The 21,899-nt window shown below is 44.2% G+C and overlaps 2 long non-coding RNA genes across 2 annotated transcripts in view; both read right to left on the bottom strand.

Moving 5' to 3' along the window:
• Nucleotides 1-790: 790 nt before the first annotated feature.
• On the bottom strand, nucleotides 791-7,687 carry LOC146177260 (uncharacterized). The gene is made up of 3 exons (XR_014701291.1): nucleotides 7,574-7,687; nucleotides 5,516-5,706; nucleotides 791-1,530 (listed from the first exon to the last, which is right to left on the bottom strand). It is a non-coding gene; the product is annotated as an uncharacterized LOC146177260 (long non-coding RNA).
• An 8,166-nt stretch (nucleotides 7,688-15,853) lies between these two features.
• Nucleotides 15,854-21,899, bottom strand: part of LOC146177261 (uncharacterized) — a 91,340-nt gene continuing 85,294 nt past the window's right edge. Inside the window, exon 5 of the long non-coding RNA XR_014701018.1 lies at nucleotides 15,854-16,147. This is a non-coding gene — a long non-coding RNA (uncharacterized LOC146177261). The remainder of the gene's footprint in view (nucleotides 16,148-21,899) is intronic.

Genomic DNA, 21,899 nt, shown 5'->3' on the forward strand with positions numbered 1-21,899 from the left:
AGTGACGTACGCTCAGCGTACGCCACTGCCTCTCATTTCGCATGCTTTTTTTGCAGTGTTGCCTTATGATTGCGCTTTGCCGCGTAAGTTTCTAGCTTTGTCGCAACAATTGTTCATGGATTGAACGAACGTGTAATCTCAACTAAAAAAATGGTCACGCGACCACTTGTGTAGCTCAAGGTAACACGTTAAGCGCGTCAAACGCAATACCAAATAGCATGCAGCAGCGGGAAGTAGTAGGCGAATATATCTATTTAGGATAGATAGTAACCTCAGATCCGAACCATGAAAGGGAAATAACTAGTAGAATAACACTTAGCGTATACATCTGATTTTTGCCTACGCCCAATTTCTTCTTCATCGCTTTTAGTCTTCCCCCGTTCTTTACCGCATGCTCCATGTTATACTTCCTTATAACGGCCACTTTGCGCTTATTGATTAGCTTTGATATCTCTGCCGACTCTGTCTGGTCTGGTGGATTGGAAACGTTCATACTTTGCGTTTCTTAATCAAATTATTCGTCTCCTTGGACAGCTCACAGGTATTCTCTGCAACTATCCTACCGCCTAATTCTACAGCGCACTCAGTAATGATACCTCAGAAATTATTGTTCATTGTTATATAAATGTTATTAGGAAATTAGAGTGACAGTGATGCAATGCTAACTAAATCTGCAAGCAAGATCAAAACCAAGGAAATTTAAAAATATGGCACACCAAACCTTACCGGCGTCATTTGATCGGCAGCTTCGCTCGCTGATTTGCAGAGCGACCATCGCTCGTTGCCTAGTTCAGAATATATTCGACAAATATCGGCTCTCTTGAGCAGTGATGGGGGAGGCGACGTAAGCGTTGCAGCCATTTTATTGAAAGAAAATAGTACCCTCAATCTCTGGATGTGTAGGGAATAGCCATCAAATCACGCTCGGAATTTGGAGGTCGGGGGTGGGGAATCGCCCGGAACAGGGGTAGCGAAAGAGGGACGGCCTAAGCACTTCAGTGGGTGCATCAATGGCGCAACAATATTAATAAATAATTGGCCTGTGGACCCTTTCAGAGGAGCCCATAAATGTTATCGCTTTCGTGCGCCCCTGAGGACTAATTCGCTCACTCGCCTTTCAGACCTCGGCGGGAGCGGGTGTGCCAGCCACTCCGGCGGATTCGCGTGCGCCCGCTCTCGCCGCACGTGTCTCAGCCTCCGGACTGCCTCGCTCGTCAATGTGCTGCTACCGCTAACTCTAACTCTAATTCGCTATTGTGCTCCAGCGTCTTGGGGCGCTATCTCAAGGCCTGCATAGCGTCTTCCGCTGGCGCTTGCCAGCGCTTCATGACCCGACTAGGCCGGGGGCACACTCCTGCTGCACCGGTACTGGGTCTCAAGCCCTGCAAGACTGAGTTAAAGATGTCACGTTTCCCTGTTCGTTGTGCCCGCCGTCCCATTACTTCACTGTTACGAGCCATCGCTTGAGTGCTGCCGCGGTCTTTCTCGAGAGGACGTCCCTCTGGTGCGCGCTGCCTCTCCTCAGGCATCCTAGAAAATATACGAAAAAAAAATATCAGCCTTCATTCCGTATTTATGTGAATTTTCTAGCCCGTTAAAGTGATAAAAGGCTATCACTCAAACAATTATAAGTACCATCAGTGGGATCAGTGGTGATGTCATCGGATGATATCTGAAGTCATTAGAAATATGAGGTGCACCATTTTTACACATATGCTGCTTGTCCAAGCAAATTTGATCCAAGGGATAAAAAAGACATTTCCGAGGCAGGGGAAGGAAACCAGATACATATTGCTGGAAGCTACCTTGAGCGCCACAGAGAAGGTTTTGTTTGGAATCCTTATTTTACATTATTTACCTAAATTCGTGATTAATGACTTACACAATAAATGGCGTTCCTACTTTGAAGCGCACCGGCACAAACCACGTTTCATTATTTGCGATAAAGAACCCTCATGTCTGCATTTTGTTCCCCAGATACAATAGGAAACCCCGAAAATACAAAAATCAGATTGCCGGACAATACAATTGCGGCCTTGGCTTGGCTCGACAGCCCTGTGTAGCATTAGACCTATAAGTTGCCTATGGTTTCTTCGTCCGCGCCAGCACAACCGTCAACAAGACCGTATGTGTACTTTACAGCTGAAAAATAATGTTCCAATCATTTATATCCTTACCGCTTTGTAGTCATTATCTGCATTGCAGGCGCGCTCACTCTAACTCGCGCCTTCATGTGCGCCAAAGCGCCGACGTGTGGCAACCATCGCCAGCATATCACCCTCATTCATGCATGGGACCAGCCATAATAGCGGCAGGTTGTTTTGTCCGCTCAAAGTCATGTTGTAAGCAGCACAATTGAAGTGCGCGAATGGGCTGGTAACGGTTTCGGTATCTACATAACCCGGAGTTTTTCTGCAGATAGAACAAAAAGGTACACATGAGGTTTCTAACCGCAAATATTGAAACAGAGGTTTCCGAACGTGCTCACCGACTCTGTAAGTTCCTATTTATTGTCTAAAGTGAATATTTACTATTTGGAGCGAATAACCTCCACTTCCCTATGTACAAAATAAAAATTTACTGCGCTGTCCTAAGTGGCTGCCAGCAATGCGCCACCGGTTTCCATCGCCTGTTTCTAATGGTTTATTTCTAACCCTTGGCTCAAACTATCGGGCACAGCAGGTGTAATGTAGCTTGAACAAAACCTGCATCAGATCATATATATGGGTATATTTGTAATCTTTACAGATTTCACTTACAAATACTACGAGAATCGCGTCACTGCTGTCTTTCTTTAAAGTTGACACGTAGCAGTGCAATATTTGTGGCTAAAATAAAGTAGTCAAGTATTAATTCAGCTTCGCAAGTGCAGCTCTACCAGAAAGTAAGTGCTGGTGACACAGAAGGTGTGCCTAGCTTTCAAATTTTCTTAGATGGCACAACCGTTCGAACTATGTAATTTTAAAAATAAGTTCTTGATAGTGGCTTTCTCAAAGAACATAATGGAGGTCCCATGACCATCTTTCGTTTCCCAAGAAATTTTTATATTTGGTGGGCAAATATCTAGACACAAAGAAATTAACCTTTGTTTTGCAAGTACGGCGTAGTTTCCTCGAAAACAAAAACAATTGTACGGTATATCTTTAAAGGTAGAAAACGCTGTTTTTGCCATTTCAAAGTGTTGCATGTTTGAAAACCATGATTTTGTCATCTACTATTTTTATTCACTAAATTTATGCAGGTTTTACATTTACAAACAGTATTAGGAACCCGTTTTGTTTTTGCAGTTGAGCTATTTAAAAAATCGCGAACTTTGCTTCAGGAGCGATACGCTGCAAGAATATCCGTTTTTAACCTTATATACTGGAATGTGATGCATTAGGTTTGTTGCACTAAATATATTTTCACTTCCTAACGCATGTTCTTGATTCCGGCAATATTTGGAGCTCCAGACCGCTAGGTGTGTTCTCCACAACGCATCAAAATTGCCCAAAATTCAAAACAGCAGTAAAGGGCAAATTTGCTGCAATTAAAAAAAAAAGATCATCTTCGATTTCATTCCAGTCCCTCTCAAGAATCTTCAGTTCCTAAATTATATCGCGGACTAAAAAGTGTTGCGTTATATTATTTAAGAATAATGCATTAAAGATTAAACCAAGTGCTTGTCCTGATAATGGCCAAATTCAGCCTGCATTCTTGCAAGATCCAATAATATCGTTGCATTGAAATTATTTCTCTGCATTATCTAGGTTCCATTCTTTATTTCCGGAAAAATTTGAAGCTCTAGATTTGTGTTTATTTCTGCATATTATATTGAAATTGTCCGAAATTACAAAATAGTAAAATAAGGGAAACTGATTAGAATTGTAAAAACGGCCGCAACATCGATTTTTATCGAAATCTCTGGAAACAATGCAAAGTACTTTGTTAATATGAGCCAGTAAATATATTGAATTCTGCAAAACATAACATTAGGAATATAAAAATGCCTGTTTTTATTCTATAGATTTGCTTATATGACTCCCCCTGATGGAGTAGGCATCAAAACTTAATTTTAGTATTTGCTGAATTTAGTTACATTTTACCTTAAGTAAAATTTAAAGCCTTGTCAGCGCTTATAATCCCTTTTTCTGCTAGTCGGCAAATACATAATATAGCTTACAATGGTATTAATTCGCTATTTCTGTCAATTTAATGGCCTAACGCAAGTGAAGGCTGAGCTTTTTCTCTGTCCTGCATTCTTTTTTATTGCTAGGTGCAGTAGTATTCAATCTAGTTTATCAATATATTATTCAGTTTCTTAGCTTTGACCATACCTAACAGTACTATATTTTTGAAGATGATTTTTCAATGTGTAATGTTTGATAATTACAATCATAAGCAAATCGCTTTCCAGCATAATAATTTTGCTGCCGTTACAGACAACACACATAGCAGCTCAGAGCTCCAGATCCTGCCTTAAATTAACAATATAACCTGCGTAATAAAGACATAATGTTTTAGTGCAAACAGCGTAACGCATCACGCGTATGTAAGGTTGAAAACTAACTTTTTTGTAGCGCGCTGCTCCTGAAGCAAAGTTTGCGATTTTTAATAAATCAACTGCATCATTGAAACAAGTGTTTAATACTTCTTATAGGAATAAAAGTTACGTTGATGTGGTGAGTAAAAAACAATGGATGACAAAATTTTAGTGTGCAAGCAACAGGCCTCCAAACGTGCAACTTTTTGAAATGACAAAAACGGCGTTTTCCAGCTTAAGCGATAGGCGTTTTCTTTTTCCGGGAAAACTACACCGCATCGTGCAAGCCTAAGGGTCTATCCTTTGTATCCAGAGATTAGCCCACGACATAGAAAAATTTAATTAAAACAAAATGGTCATGGCACCCCGATTACTGTTCCTGTCCGAAGACATCCATATTTGTTTTCATTTCGTCTCTTCAAACTGACTGGTTTAAGCAAAACGGTGAATAAAAATGTCATCGTATATATAAAGATTTCAGCGCTACACGTTATACCTAAAGCCACCTATGTTGTCACAACTGTCATTAGTTATTTGTAGCTGAAACAACATCACGAAAGGAATTTGATTGCAAATTGTTCGCGGGGTTAATAGACGTACGAGATGACACACGTATACTCTGCAGAATACAATTTAAGAAAGAGCAGTTACGAACTATAGGCAAATAATGCTGTGATATGGACCATATGTATTACTCCGGTTAACAGTAAAAAAGTCAACTTTTACCACATTAATATATTCGACAAACTATATTGCATGTTCACATAGGAACACAATTATTGAGCTCATTCACACATCTAATGTCTAGGGCATTAGATGCGTGGATGACTTCGTCTTATTCCAATTCGTGCACACTCAAAATAATTGAACGAGGAAAAATGTATTGTCTACACAATTTTCAGCAAGTATAACACAAAATATACTAAGGTGCTTCATACATAGTCACATCACTTAGCAAGTGAAGTGGGATAACAGAAGTAATCAGACACTCACACTGATAAGCATTTCGCTTTTGAGTCACCTTTGTAAGTTTTTAGGCAGGCTTTTCCACTGATTATCTTCTTCTTTATTCCCCTTCCAACCACAGGTCACAGACCTTCTGGGGGTGCCAAACTGTCGGTTTTCGCGCCAGTGATACAACTCAATCGATCCATTTCTGCGTAGAAAACACTCCCGATGCTCATCTAAAAAAAAATGAAAGCACGTATGTGTAGGCTAAATCATTCACACATGATAAAACAATATGATTTGAACAATTAAATCAAATGATCACCCCCGGAGCAAGAATAAAGTGGTGGAGAGAAATTGAAACAATGAAAGATGGTTGCTTACTGAACAAAGTCGATAGCAAGAGGTCCTGTGTCTATAAGAATAGGCAATACAATTAAGGCAAATTTAAAGCTGCATGCAGCAGTTACAGTGATGCAGTGTTTCCTTTTTTTTTCACTGCAGTGGTTGGTATAAATACTACAGCAATTGCTAGGAATCTCAGGTAACCCCATTGAAAATCTCATCCATGGTACCCAGCAGCAGTGGCGTGTTATTTGCAGCTGTTAACGGTAAGACAGGCTATCATATGAGTGCATGAGCATTTCCTCCTTTTTGTACCTTGAATGAAAGCGACTGAACAGGGAGTGTTGTAAGAGGTGCAGAGTCCCTAGGAATGGGGAACAAAATTAAGTTTTACTTGTAATAAACAGAGGTACAAAAAGGAGCAAATATCCTTGCAATAATAGCATGATGGCCTACCTTTCCATCAACAGCTGTAAACAACCTGTCACTACCTGTTGGTTCTTTGGATAGGGTTGTCATTGCCAGAGCTTAAATCTAAGAGCAATAAGAATACTATTTATTGCAGTCATGGCCGTAAAGAATTAGCACAACACTCCATTACTGCAACTATTCAACCGTCCATTTATACATATTCATTAAAGAACCATGCACATCTTATTAAGTTGCTCTTTTCTACTTCCAAATGATTTCCTATAGAAATAGAATAAGCGGATCGCTGCTTCGGTTTCAAAATTTTTGTGCGATGGCTATGACGTGCATTTTATGCATACAGTACGTGAGGCACAAAGAGCTATAATTGCCGAACAGGCGGATCTGACGTCCTGTCCCATTTAAATTGCGCGCCGTGATCGAGTGCTTCGTGAGCTATATATCTCGGACGATATGGTCGCCTCATACCGGCTGTCAATTTTTTGTACAATGTGTCCCGCGTGCACGTTGTTTACTTTGCAGTGACAGGGGCGCAGTGCACACACGGCTTATGCGCCTTTTTGCTTGTTTTGTTATTTTCCTCCGCCTTCGAAGCGCGTCTGCGAAACCGCTCTCCTATTGTCGCCGCTTCCTGACAACGCCCTCACCTGAAGACGCGTGCTCAGAAGTGGGGCGTCGATTAAGAAAATTTTGAAAAGGAGCTCACGTTCGCTGCTCACGGCTTTCAATTCCATAATATGATATTAACCATTATAAAAGTATGGGTTCATTACTAATAAATTATAGCCTAATCACCAAGCGGCATCAAGCACATAACGTCTGCCCCACTGTAAAATTCGCTTGCACAGACCACACGGGCAGTTTTCAAAGCATCGTCTGTACATCTGAAAATAAAAAAACTGCCCTTCACTTTTAACAGAATCCAAAACCTAAGCGAACATGGCTTCCTGCGAGCAGAAACGATGCTGTTCCAAATATATGTACAAAGCTGGGCGCGTAGTATTCGGTTACTAATTGTTTGCGGCGCGCTGCGCAGTCAAAAAACAATGCGCAAATGGCTGCCTGCGGTGTTCTGTCGCGCGTTGGTGGCACACACACCTGCTACTCTCGGCTTCTCTAATTTCGGCTCAAATGCTATTCATATGGCAGCCAGCAAATAAGTCCACGCACTTGCTTGCATGTAACCCGGACGAAAATTTGCTTAGTTCTTGAAGTCATGCTTCGCGCAGTTGTTTCCAGAAGAATATGGAAGGAGAACATTTGGGAGTGGTAGGAGATTATATAGAACCAATTATGAAGCAATGGCATGCTGCAAAGGTATATACTCACGGTGTAAGAGGACGGCGTTCACTGAGTCCGACAGTGCGATGGTTTCCCGCCGTTGCTGTAATCCGTACTCCGGCGACATTTCACAGCTCTGCTATTCACAGATATGTAGCAAGCACAAACCGGAGCACATGTCACATATATAGGCGCAAGAAAAAAAATTATACACAGCACAATGAATAAGAAAATTAACGCGGGAAGCAATTAAAGAAAGGTATAAGAAGCAGTCAAAAGTCTTGTAGCGTCATCATGAAGCTCTGAAATGAATGCTTCGGGAGGAGGCCGCACAGCCGCGCAGCTTGGCATGCGTAGACGAGATAGAACAATGAATTTCTCAACCAGTGCACGTCGATTCCCGTCGCGGTGTGGTGTTCGCAGGGCTGCGCGTGGGAACGAAGGACCAACAACCTTCTTGACGTTCCATTTCTCCATTACCCCAGCCCTCGCCTGTCTGCATCAGCCAGCCGTGCCCAGAGATCGGACCGCGCCGATGAGCGCCCGCTTGCGCGCACCGCTCGAGTCGAGTTCTAATAAATAGTTTTTTTTTCTGCTCGCAAAAACATTGTTTCCTCAAGCCAACCGCGGACTGCCCCATAACTTTTTCTAAAAAACAGAAAGCCTCCCCAACTACCATCCTCAACGTTGCGTAAATCCATACAGTTGGTGCATCGACAAATGCGCGCGTCATCTTTCCCCTCCCGCTTCTACCTACGATCGAACCAATGATGGTCGTTCGACCTTTTATATTTACTTCAAATTATCATATATTGTTGCGTGATGACGGATTAATATTGTCAGAGTCAGAGTTCCGAGGTTCTCTGCTGCTCTGGCCAACTTTAGTTATAGATTACACAAATTATATTCAAGTATAACTAGCTGAAAATTATCTGACTAAATATACACATGTTTTTATTTCCATTAGGTTAATTTCGCTTTTCGGGTATGAGTAGATGTTTTTATAAAATTCTCAAGATCGGCCCAAGAAACGAAATTTTCCTAATTTGCAGGCCTTTGCTTCAGAAAAGGATCATTGTAGAGCAGCAATAATTCCACTCTATGTTCTCAGCGTAGTTATCCGCAAACAGATAAAGCTTATATTTTATGTAATTTGAATACAGAGATACGATCGCACTGATTTACAGAAAACAGCGAACATTGAAATTTTCTTAGGAAAACAAAAACAGTTTTAACACTGTTTAAACTTTTTCCACCTATTTTACACTACCTCAGCTTTAAAAATCATTAAAAACGCCTTGCATAATTTTGTTGCGCTAGTAATTATGGCCACTTCGATAAGGCATTTGTCCAATTATAGCGCACCGCGCAGATCTGAAGTTCTATGGAATTTGTGAATCGTTCAAGGTTTCTAAATTTTGGCCTATTATTGTAACACGAAGAAATATATTTACAAAAGAGGATTAAAGATATATGCATTGAAAAACAGCCAAGGAGCCAGGCAGGCTATGAGGGCCCCCAGTTCGGCGCTCTTCTTTTTCTTAATCTTCCACAAACGAGCGCGCCACTTCGTCCTCATAATTCCCCAGCTGTAGCAGTATTTCCTCGATCATTGTTTCTCTCGACTTCGCAAATTGACGGTGACAGACACAGCAATGAATGATTCAGAATCAGTTTTGTACGCGTCGAGTTCGTGATACGCTGTGACATCATGCAACACACAGACGTTTTTCGCAATCACCTTCACCTTAACGCGGATTACAGAAAAAGACGATTACGTTCAATGAGCAAGCAACGTATTCCAAATTATTTTAGTAAAATGGAAAAATTTTGAAGGACATGGAAATCTGCCTCAGTAAACACAGTTTTTCTGGGCTGCATTCGCTTTTTCGAATGACTCAGCAGCGCATATTATTTTCATTCATGTACAGTTTCTTCCATTCAGTCCTGGCTAGCGTGCCTGCATGAAGTGCGAACAGTAGATCGAACGCGCGGCAAAAGGCCCACTTCAGGCCGTCTGGATGTCGTCATGTGAGAGAGGCATGAGCATCCGGTTATCAATGAGCAAAACAGCGCAAACTTCACAATGGACAGAGAAGGGCAGACAAGACACAGGCGCTTCTCCTTGCCCTTCTCTGTCCATTGTGAAGTTTGCGCTGTTTTGCTCTGTGATGAACAAACTAACTCGAGATGTTTTCTTCACGGTTATCAATATTTTTTCTTAATAAGCATTCGATACCTTGCTTTGCCACTGCAGCACCACATTCATGCTTTCCACTGATAGCATCTGGCGCAGCAGTTTCTCATGCGGCAGAGGCTGTCGCACGCGCTGGTGAAGCGGGCTCCCCGACAGTGGTCGCATCTCATTTACTTCACCCCGTGTTATTGGCGTTTGGTTGCGGTGCGAAAAACAGGCGGATAGAATAGTGAAGCTCCAGTGCAGATTCATCGATCTGCTACAAGAGAGTTACTATAAGTCCTTTATACCTAGTGGCACGGGCAGAGGCATATTATGTTTTATTACTTTTGGGTAGCCTCACCATAATATATGTATCGAAGGCTGTTGGTCTGAAGACGTAAAAACGAGCTCTCACTGCATCGGCTCCTAAAACGAACGTCTGGGATGAGTACATCCCCGTGCTCATGGCCGCTCCGGTCATCTCAACATCTCAACATTACCGTCCTCATTTCCGTCGACATCTTTTCTCTACTGTTGAACATATTTTTAGAACCTGAAATTCAATCCTGTTTGCATTTTATTCCCTTAGTAGCCAAAACGTCAGACCTACAGCAATTGCAAATTCCTGTTTAAGGGTCTTATTGGACTGGTCGTAACTACTAGTGCCTCAATATTGCGCATTATGTTTTATGGATATTGAAAATTGATGTCGAGAAGAATACGTGAACAAAGCTTAAAAAGATATCAAAAACGTTTTTTTTTATTGTCCTCAGAAATTTTCATTGTAATAATGGTGAAGGTGATTTCGGAAAACGTCTGTGGGCGGCCCTATGCCACAGCGCATCAAGAACTCTACGAGTACAAAACTGACTTCGAATCATTTTTTGCTGTGTCTGCCACAGCTAGTTTGCAACGTCGAGACAAAAAATGACAGATGATGATGAGGACGAAGTGGCGCGCTCGTTTGTGGAATAATAAAAAAAAGAAGTGCGTCGAACTTATTGCCTGGCTCTTTGGCTGAATACAAGTACCCTCGCACTTGTATTCAGAACTCGAACGTAACCACTGAGCCATCACGCCTTCTAAGCGTCAGATTCGAATGTCATATTTGTTGGTCAGTCGCAGAATCCTTGTGGATTGTTGGAGAATGTTATACGGCCCCGAAAGCTATAGCGCTCATGCATATGCTAAATTTCTCGCCGTTCTTCCTAAGGCTCAATAGGCCTCACTCTGGAAGCGACGGACCAACTGAGCATAGGCATTGAAATAAAAGTTGGGCTGAGGCAATTTACGAGACTTTTCTAGTCACAGGCCGACAAAAACGACCAGCCTTTCGAGACGTGTGTTATTCCCCAGTCACACGGGCAAGTTTAGTGACACTTTCACGAAGTGCACTAACATAGGAAGAGTGACACTTTCGGTGCTCGCTGTCACACGGCACAATCAAGTGTCATTTTTACATGACGGCATTGCCGATGCGGATGCTGCAGCCCTATGTGGAAATAATTATTTTTCACAAAAATACCTTAAAACTCAATTTTATTGCAAGCACAGTTACCTTAAGCTAATATTCAGTTTATTTGTGCACTTCAGTACATGGTTTTCAAAAAAAAAAAAAAACAAAAGCATTGCGATGTCGCCCGCGCTTTTCGCTAACATGCATGGTTACTGTTGTTTACAAGCAAAACCGACCTCGTTTATTCTATATAGTTACGCTACTAACTGCGGTTATCGTGAACGTAGCTTTGCGACTTTGATTTGCATCGTTAACTGATAAAATGCCGGTAGCGCCTACGTATGGAACGCAGTCACCGGTGTTTGAGCGCGAAAACTACACGAGTTGTATGATTCAGAGCAGCGTGCATTTTTCACACGAAATCATGTCCGACGGCACGTCTATGCAGCCTAAAATATCCAGCGGCGCAGCACCACGCATGGCAGCATCGTCACGTATTCACAGCGTTTGCTTGGCGTGTAGTTGTACGTACACAGCGTCGAAAAATGTCCAGTTTCCGCAGCATCACGAAAGTAGGCGAGAAATTCGCAGCGTTCACAGCACCGGATGCTACTAGCTTTTCGCTGTAATGCCGCCCGTGAGCGCCCGTGAACGGCAGAGCGCACGGGCCGCTCCTCCGTGGTCGTCGCTAGGCCCATAGCTTGTTTGGCATCAAAGTATCAGTGGGCGGCGCTTTCGTGTGGCCAGCTTAATAGGATATATGGCTCACTTGTGGTACTGCCTTGAGAGAAATTAGAATAATGAGAGAAATGTGCTATTCAAATCGACGACTCCTTAGGAGCGTAGCTAGCGTATACGTCTACTACAAGGGTGAGTTGCGCCGCGCCGCCGGCGACGATGACAATGAAGTAGTGAGCAGAAATTTGCTTGTATCGCAGCAATTACTCCTGCTAGCGACTCGGTACGGGTTAACGATCCCCAAGAAGGATTAATTTGTGACATTGCTTTACTCCAGGGATTGGCAAAAACGAATTCTCGCACACTTTTCTGACGCCGGTGACAGCGGGGTCGGATGCGCCGTAAAGGTGCTGGCTTGGAGCTGGCGGCTTGCGGGAGCAAAAGCGCTGCCTTTGGCCCGAGCGAAATGCTGCCGCGTCAAGTGACGACTTTCTGGAGATTGGGTCACAAATAACTCCAACTTCGATGATGCAGCTTGAGATACCGCATACCATCGAGGTGCAGCAGCAGACGAACCCCTTCGCTTTAGCGCAAGCACTGAGAGCGAGGGTAGCTATTCAAGTGTACGCATTGTTTTAGTTGGTGACAGTTTACATTCTTTGCCTATTAATAGAAACGCTCATGAAATTACGATAAACATTTCAAAACATTGTAATTCTCAAAAAATGTATAAGTAATATGAAGTGCCCTGTTGTCGAGACTACACACTCGCCTGCCGGACAAAGTGTAGAGAGTTCGCCAAACTCACTTCCCGCCGAGTGTGTTCGGCAGCGAGTGTCAGTCAAGTTCGTCGTGTGACACGATACGAATGACACTAAAGGCCAGTGCACTCGTTGAAAGTGACACTAAACTTGCTCGTCTGACCGGGGTATTAGCGAGGTACGCGCACCTGCGAGAAAAAGTGGAGAGACCACGCGCTTTGAAAAGTCTGCACGTCCGCTTTTTCTGACGGTGAAGCGGTTATTTCTGTTTAAGGTACTCTCTTAAATGTACTTGCCATCTTGCCCAAACAATTTTTGTCTGGCGGATCGTTTTGTATAAAATAAAAAGAAAAGCAATCGTAGCAGTTTGCTCGAAGCAGTACGTGTTGGTTCAATGCTGCGTACTAAAGCTGGAACGTGAAACCGAAGGAGGTTCTTGCCTCTATCAGCCTCTCTCGCCTCCCTGCTGTTCACCGGTAGTCTGCGCAGAGCGTGCGCAAGCCAACAGCGCATTTGAGACGCGCCAGCACAGTCGGTGGGAAACAGGCGGAGGAAGAGGGTGGATGTTTACTCTGCGGGCGCGTTGAGGCCAAACTACAGGCGCCGAGGAGCGCGTTTCATCGTACTGGGCGCGCCGCTTTCGAGCTCGCACGATGTCGACAATCGCCGAACCTTTTGCTGTAGTCCCTTTTGTTGACTCTCCGAGTGCGTTTTTTTTTCTGTTCTTTTTTGTTTGTCTATATATATATATATATATATATATATATATATATATATATATATATATATATATATATATATATAGTCTCACTATTACTGCCTGTAATATATAGATATTGATGCTTATTCGCTTATTTGGTCGAGTTTGTATTTTTCCTCCTTTTAGCGTTTCGGGGTTTGAACTGTTGTCATATTACTTTTATGGATTCCGTTACGCGTGTTTTTACGTTGTGTTTCTTCTTTACAGCATATAAATGCATATTGTAGCGCCCGAAGAAGAACCGCGACCGATTCGACAAAGACGACGACGCTGCTGCCGTGACTCGCACGCGTGCTGGTTCCGCTGCCGTAGTGCTGCACTGCGCAGTTTCCCTGACTCCGAACCCTTCATTGCTGTGTCTGTCGCAGCTAGTTTGCAATGTCGAGACGAAACGTTACTGGATGGTGATGCGAATGATGAGGACGAAGTGGCGCTCTCGTTTGCGTAAGATTAAGAAAAAGAAGTGCGTTGAATGGGGGGCCTTCATTGCCTAGCTCCTTGGCTGTCTGTCATTGTATATATCTTTAATCCTCTTTTGTAAATATATTTCTCCTTGTTACTATAATATGCCACAATTTCAAAATCGTGGGTGATTCACAAATGCCGTAGAATCTTCAGATCTGCGTGGTGCGCTACGCATTGCACCAGGGCCTTATTGAAGTGGCCGTAGTTACTAGCGCAATAAAATTATATAAGGCGTTTTATGATTTTAAGAGCTGGGGTAGTGGAGAATATGTGGAAAAAGTTTAAACAATGTTGAAACTGTATTGTTTACTTTCCTAAGAAACATTCGATGTTCGCTGTTTTCTTTAAATTAGCGCGATCGTATCTGTGTATTGAAAGCTTATATAAATATAAGCTTTAGCCGTTTAATACATACCTATACTGAGAATATATTGTGGAATTATTGCTGCTCTGCCATAAACCTTTTTTGAAATAATAAGGTCTGCAAAGTAGGAAAATTTCACTTCTTGGGCCGATTTTCTAAAATTTTCTGAAAACATCTAAACTAACTTGAAAAGCGAAAAATAACTGAATACAAATAAAAACATGGATACATTTAGTCCGATAATTTTCAATTGACTTTAACAGATTTTCCGTAATTCATAACCAAAGTTTTCCAAAAGAGCAGAGAAGATAAGCGCGAAACTCCGCCTCTTCATTATTAATTTCCTGTGGCCGGAAAACTTTTTTGGTAGCAAAACCAAATTGCAAGTCTCTTCTTTCCAGTCATCTGACAATATTATATAAAGTTTTAAAATTAATGTAAAAGGTCGACCGAGAAGTTTTTTTTATCTTATGGGGAAAATTCTACTTTTTTATTCCTTTGCCACTGCCTAGCGCAGCTGGAATGATCGGGCTCTAAGCTAATAGGCGGAACAAACTAGTTTGTTGTTTATTGCCGATATGTATGTTGTGCACCATATAAATGTACCGGGGCTTGTTATACTCGCAGTCTGCGCGAAAAACTGCCATTTTTTTCTTTTTTCCACCGTGTGAATGCCCAAAACGTCTTCCGGCTTTTCATTATCCAGGGTTTGCGTCTAGAAAGTACACACATCGTATTCGGTCCTTTCCCCAGGTAAACAGACGATGCTGCGCGTAGTTCCTTATGAATAATGCAAAAGCACTAGGACAAAAAAAAGGCTGAGAAAACGACCATTTTTTGATCAACTTGAGGCAACGTTTTCTTTCTCGGCAATGAAAAAGGTACCTTCTAATCATTAATTTAATGTCACATGATCGTGCTATGACCATATGGTATCGTTTTGTATGCGCGTTCTCACTGACAATTAAATTTGTACTAGAGATTACGTAGATCCAGGGATATAATCGGCGTCCACTACAGGCAACTTGCGTCGTGAGTGCTAGCCGGCTTCCTGGAGAACATGGTACGCGGTCGACCCTGGGCCGCCAAATTTCGCAGCAACCGCTGTCAAACAGGTCGGCGTTCAGTCGGGATTACAAGTTCGGGCCATGGGTGCTGGCCGACTTCTGCCCAATCTAGTACATGGCCGACTATGGGCTGCCCAATGGCCGAGCTACCATGGCGGGAATGGTCGGCGTTCAGTCGGGTTCCCGAGCTTGGGCCTTGGTTGATGGCCAACTTCCGCCCTACCTGGTATATGGCCACCATGGGTCGTCATTGTACCGAGCACCGAATGCCGGCAGGTCGGCTGCCGACCAGCTGCCGATGACCGGCCATAGGTCGGCAGTCGGCCAATGCTGTCTGGGCTCTAAATCGGAGAATTGTCCTATACCAAGAAAATGGAATTTAAATATGTAAAAGAGTTGTATTTATCAGCGCACACCCAGCAGTTGTGGATCTGTGGTGTATAAAAATGTGGAGGTAAAAATGAAACTCTATGTATGCTAAATATTTGCTTGCACAGGGAAGTAGTATATTGCTAAATGCTTGACCCTCCATATTTTACCCCTATGGGCTTCACAACCAGCTAATGTTCCCTGAATGTTGAGACTGCCACTCGCCTGATGTCTTCATCGCAAGCAGTACAAAAACATTTTATTTGGATTGCAATTTACAATTACGACGATTGAACAGCCAGCAACACATTGAAACCTCTCATTTATGGTAACGGAGGGTTAGTCCCTTTGCATTTTGTCATATCATAAACAATAAAAGGCTTAGGGTCTTTGCAGAAATCATAGTACTCTTTCTCGCAAGGGCGAAAGACAGTTTCCCGATTGACAGGCTTGGGGCTGAAAATAGGCCCGCGGCGCTCATCAACTTTTTCATTCCATTGGTACATCTCACATTTCGTTTTACCTGCAAAAGGAATAAAAACGATTTTAAAAGAGCAAGAACAGTTGCTACAAATTCAGCACACACCAAAGTGTCATCAATAAATGTCATCCGAAAGGAATCCGCTCACAACGCTGAAGTAATAAGGGCGCCCGATTACTGACACAATTATTACGCGTTCAACACCAACCAAGGTCGGGAAACAGAAAGGGTTGCATTTTCAGTCTGATTCATGAAACAAATTTCTTCAGGTCAGGTCTCTTCATTGGCTTTGATACAGACAACTGGAGCTAACAGCAAATTTTTGAACCTACCTTCATAAGTGGAGCTTAATTCACTAAGGAACGGAATGGATTAAATCAAATTCAGCATATTGTAGCGCAGTGAAGAGAATGCCTTTGGCGAGAAATGAGAACACTGGATTTTCGCTCAACTTCACTCTATATTTGGGCGGACTTGATTCCGCAAAAAAACTAAACAACCTGCGGCGGAGATAGCAGCAATTTTGCTCGGTGGTTGTCGATCTACGATCTACTAGTTTGAATAGGGTCGACCTTATTCTCTCTTGAACGGCGCTGTAATAGAATAAGGTGACATAGGGCAGGATGGCACCTCATGTCTTGTGTTCCGCGTCGATGCTCAGGATGGCTCTGTCCACGATGGTTTTTTTCCAGACTCTCTGTAAGTCCGTTTGTGTGAGGGTGGTAGGCGGTCGTTCTGCGGTGGCTAGTCTGGCTGCACTTCAAGAAAGCTTGAGTGAACTCCGCTGTAAATACTATCCTCCTATCAATGGTGAGTACTTGAAGAGCAACCTGGCGCAGGAGAATGCGCTAAAAAATCTTGGCTATTTCTGCTGTAAAATAAGGCAGTGAGTTACGTTCGCCTAGTTCCAAAGGTAATCGGTGGCCATGATGACCCGCTTTTTAGCCATTGATGCAGTTGGAAAGAGACCAACCAGACCCATTCCCGTTTTCTGCAATGGATTGGTCGGGGTGGTATGGGGTTCTGTATCCCAGCAGAACTGATCGGAGGCGCTTTGATTTGCTGAAACTCACGATAAGATTTCTCGTAATGAGCAACGTCAAAAGGTAACTGCGGCCAATTACACTTTTCTTATCTTGATGCGATGTGCGTGCTATTTCCTGCTGTCGGCTCATTGTGGAAACTGCAATGTTTCTTTTAGGCATTCGTTAGACACGACAAAGAAGCATGTGGTTCCGTTGGATGTGAAGTCCTGTATAAGCACGTCGCTATGAAACGCCAAGGACGCCAACTGACGCCTGGATGCAGTAGGAGGGGAAGCATTCTTTCTTTCTAGTTAATCCACTAGGTCTCTCAAGACAGGGACTGAGTGCTGCTATTTGTGAAAGGGCTGAAGCTTACCTGTCTCAAGAATGCGTCGATGTCGTCTCCCATCAGAGACGCATCAACAGGGGCCGTTGGCAAGCAGCCTGGGTCAGAATGCTTTGACCGCACTTGTTGACAACCGTAATGTCAAATTTTGGGAGGCGTAACCTCCATTGTACAAAGTTGCTGGAGAGGTCTTCGAAACTGGCGAGCCAGCAGAGCACATGACTTCATCTGCTTTGCCGCGCAGGAAGTTATAATGAGGTAAAATACGAGATGGCGGCCAAACATAACACCTAAAGTTCTGAGTTCTTGTTTGAAGCTCAGCGGCCGGCCCGCAAAGCGCACGTTGGAGTAACGCGTTTCCACGCGTTACCCCAACGCATTTACGCGTTACGCCCAAGCCATGAGACAGTAGCATACAGAAAGTTTGCTCCCACGAGATGGTCACACGGGAGCGGGAGGCCCAGCTGGCTATTCTGTCTAGGACGACTGCACACAATTGTTCTAATTCAGGGCGCATTCTGTTAGAAAACACCAGAAAGTGTTAATACTCGAAAACGTATATGACATATATTCCACAACAGCGGGAAACAGGGCATCCTTGAGGCCAGCTAAGAATAGGATTAGCAGACACTTCCTCGCACGTGCGCGTGCGGTAGACCACCGTTCGCTGGAAAAGGAAGGAACGTAACAGCTGATAGAGTTTGGATGGAAGAACGCGTTCATGAAAGTAGCAAAGGACGAGGAGATGCCGAACGCTATCAAATGTAGCCAAAAATCAAGGAATATGAGCACCAGGGCGTGAGCCGTCCGCACCGAAGCGAGGGCTTGAACAGCACTGCGTGGTGTGTGAACCCAAATTGGTTGGGCTGGAGATGGCCCCTGGCATTCAAGAAATAGTATAGACGACAATGTAGTAAGCGTCGGAATAATTTGCCCAGTATTGAATTTATTTCTATTGGCCGGTTGAAAGTAGAAAGATAATATGGAAGGCCCGGCTTAGAAAGGAAGAATTTCTGCCTTTTGCGCCACGCCGAGAGCAAGTTGCCCATACGGAGGGCACTGTTGAAAAGGAAGATGAAGAAGGATGGGTGGGCATGTCAGAGGCCGGTAGCAATGGAACAGTCAGAGAATCCAGTCCGGGAGCCGTGCACGTATTGAATGCGTTCAACCGTAACGGAAGCTCGTTACGCGAGAACGGTACATCAATAGGTAAGGAAGGGTTGTAACGCAACTAGACAGATGCGCGGATAGACGCGTGTAGCTCTGAATAAATTGAAATATCATCACAGGCTGCCTGTGTGTGGAGCAAAAGTGCTGCGGACTCGAGAGTGGGTGGCCGTCAGGACGTCTTCATCGATATCCAGGGGCGGTAGTAATGCGCGTACGCAAACATCAGCGAATACTAGATTAAATGGTGCGCCGAAAAGATTTTTGCAGGTCGCATCGCGGCATGCCTGCTGTATAACCGTGTCCCCATTGGCCTCCTTGATTCTTCGCCGGCAACATGCAAGTGCCGTCTGAAACGCGGTGCGGTATACAGGACGCATCGGCAGATCTGAACAATGCTGTAAGCGCCGGCACAAGGCTGGAACGCGACGCCGCTCGATGGCGAGGTTGGGCGACCACCTGGCTTCGATAGCTTAGAGCTTTGAGAATCGTAGCTGTACGATTGTGGTGCTCAATCAGCGTAATACCCCATTCATGGAACCGTGTGACCACGGTCTCCAGTACGTCAGAGGAACGGAAGTCAGCTCCAGCGACCCGAGAAGACTATGTGTCTCTTGCGAGGGAGTCGAGGATACGAGCTCTCGACGCAACCATTAGACGTCTATGGAAGAGGAGGACCAATGGTCGCTTAAACATAACAGCGTTTAGACATCGATTCGGCGTCCTAGACGATCCAATTGTATCCTGAGCTGAGAAGGGACAGGGAAGCTTGCGTGACATCGATTCACGACTCGGCGTAATGGTTATCACACGCAGGGGCGGAAGCTCGATTATTCAAAACATTAATTGATGGGCCAGTGCAAAGTGGACCAATTTGGAGCCACGTTAGTCGGAGGACGCAGGGCCCCGTAATTCATGTTTGGCGTTAAAGGCGCCAGCCAGAATTATAGGTAGGCCCGCATTCAAGGTAATCACTTCGTCCAGCTCTTCTAAAGATGACTCAAATACAGCGGGCAGGGGAGAATAAACTGAGACTAAAAGAAAGCAAGCAGACGAAGAGGTGCTCACCAACGACACGACGATTGTGAGAAATAGGCAGGGATTACCTTAAAAGGAGGATCCCGTGTAAGGTCTAGCGAACGCGGATGAGATGGTGTCATATGCAGTTTGGACGCTGGGACCGCATCATCGTTCACTCCTCGATTTCATTTCATCACCCAACCTTTATTCAATTATATGGCCACACCCTTCATCCACCATACCATACTTTTTTACCTTGAGGCAAAAAATTTTGCAAAAACAAAGACGACGCCAACATCACTGAGCAGGGCTGAAACCAAGCCACCTAGCATGTAAAGAAAGTCCTCCGCCGCCGACAGGGAGAAAGAAGATGGAAGAAAGTGACTAGAGAGTGCAGCCATCACAGGCGAGGTGTAGCGAAGGTTTATCTGGAAAGAAACTAAAACTAGTCATGGTGATACATTAAAGAATATAAACGAGCGTGAAATAATTATAACTGGCCCGCCAACCGCCGACGGATGGAAGATGGGGGAGAGGGAGAAAAACAAAGGGAGAGAACAAGATTAGGCAGCGATGTGTAACCCTGGAGGCGAGAAAGGTGAAAAGGGCCGAAAGCGCGGTGACTGATAACGCCCGAAGATAGATGGGATAAAGGTAATGTGGAAAGTAACCCTACAGGCATGGAAAAGCAGTCGAAATGGCAGCAAGCAGAGCCTGGGAAGTGAAAGTCAAGAAGACGAAAGGGATTAGTTATCGGCTGGTGGCAAAAGAAACCTGTAACCACTAAAAGTGCGGACTTAGCAATTACAAGGGGATGAAAGTACCCAAGCACGTGACAGGCATCCGACACATTGATGATGTATTGAATCATGCATCGGACTTGAGAAAAAGAGAACGAAGGTTGGGTAATCGCTCAATGAAGTCGTAACACGATGGATAAAATGTAGAGAAAGCGAATAAAAGGTGCCGCGGGTAGCAAAAAGAAGACAAAGAACGTCACAGGGATCAAGTGATGCGGTGGGGGCACAAACAAGGTGAAAGAGTACAGGCTGCTGACGCCAGTAGTAACGGGTAACAACAGAGCAATACAGAGTAAAATTTAAAAATAGAAGGAGCAACCGCAATCGCGGAAAAGGAAGGGGCGCCCAGCAGCTTCACGTGGGGCGCACTGACGGGGTTCTTGGGCCGGAAGAGAGACCCCGGGGGCGAGCGGCTCTGGGTGTCTCCAGGTGGGATCCGAGGCACTTGGATCAGCGTGTACAGATGGTATAGGGACACTATTGCCGAGCAGGACTGCCGCAAAGGTCCGAAGAACGCCCGTTCTTCCTCGGAGAACGCGAAGGTCTGACTAGATCTCGGAGACGCTGGTGGGTACCTCGGTGCTGCGGACCCTGAGGGCCTCCAACTCATGGTCCCGTGCTATGAGTTGGCCCTGCAAGGTGCACATGCACTTTTCGAATGGCGCAGCAATGAAATGTCTACACTTGCGTAAATGGCGCAGACTAGAGACGCCAGGGTGGTTGGATGCCTGATGTGATCTTGTTTTTCCCTTCATGGTACTACAGACTCGTGTGCGTCCAGAAGTGATGCATCAGTGCCGAGCTCAATTTTATCTCAATATTTCTCCTGCTATGGAAACGTAACTGACGTCCAATTCCGTAATATCTTACAGGTCGATAAGACCCATTCTAACAATATTGTCACGTGGTAGTGTCAAATCCGATGAAACAAATGAAGATTCTGTGAGTGCACTGAAGAAACTCTTTATCGGCCTGACTTGAGCCCGCAAAAGAAATAGGCGATTCGGTGGCAGTGATAGCAACAATCGTGCTCGGCGGTCGTCGAACAAATGCCGCCATGCCGAAAAACGTTCAATTTAAAGACGAGAACGAATCATCTGGAAAAAGCCGCGAACGGTACAAAGCACAGCCTAGAACATTGCAGAAGCATGCGCGTGTGGCAGAATTCTTCGAGAACTATCTCAGCGCATCATACTGGCACGAAACTAATAAAGTAGCTGATCGCAACAAAGAGCATGAACTAAAAAAGTACAGAGCTGATTCGCGTACCAGAATCAGAGTGATAAGGCAGCACGGCAGCAGCTGTCGAAAAACGATCAAGTAACTGTTTGACTAGATCGTGACATTATTCACCCCCTAAAAGGTATCGAGGCGATGCATTTAGGAGGTGAGTATAACAACATGAACATAAAATGGTCAAAAAATAAAGGAAAATA

This window comes from Amblyomma maculatum, chromosome 10 (assembly GCF_055883805.1).
Source record: "Amblyomma maculatum isolate TAMU_Amacu chromosome 10, ASM5588380v1, whole genome shotgun sequence".
In the NCBI taxonomy this organism is placed as follows: Eukaryota; Metazoa; Arthropoda; class Arachnida; order Ixodida; family Ixodidae; genus Amblyomma; species Amblyomma maculatum.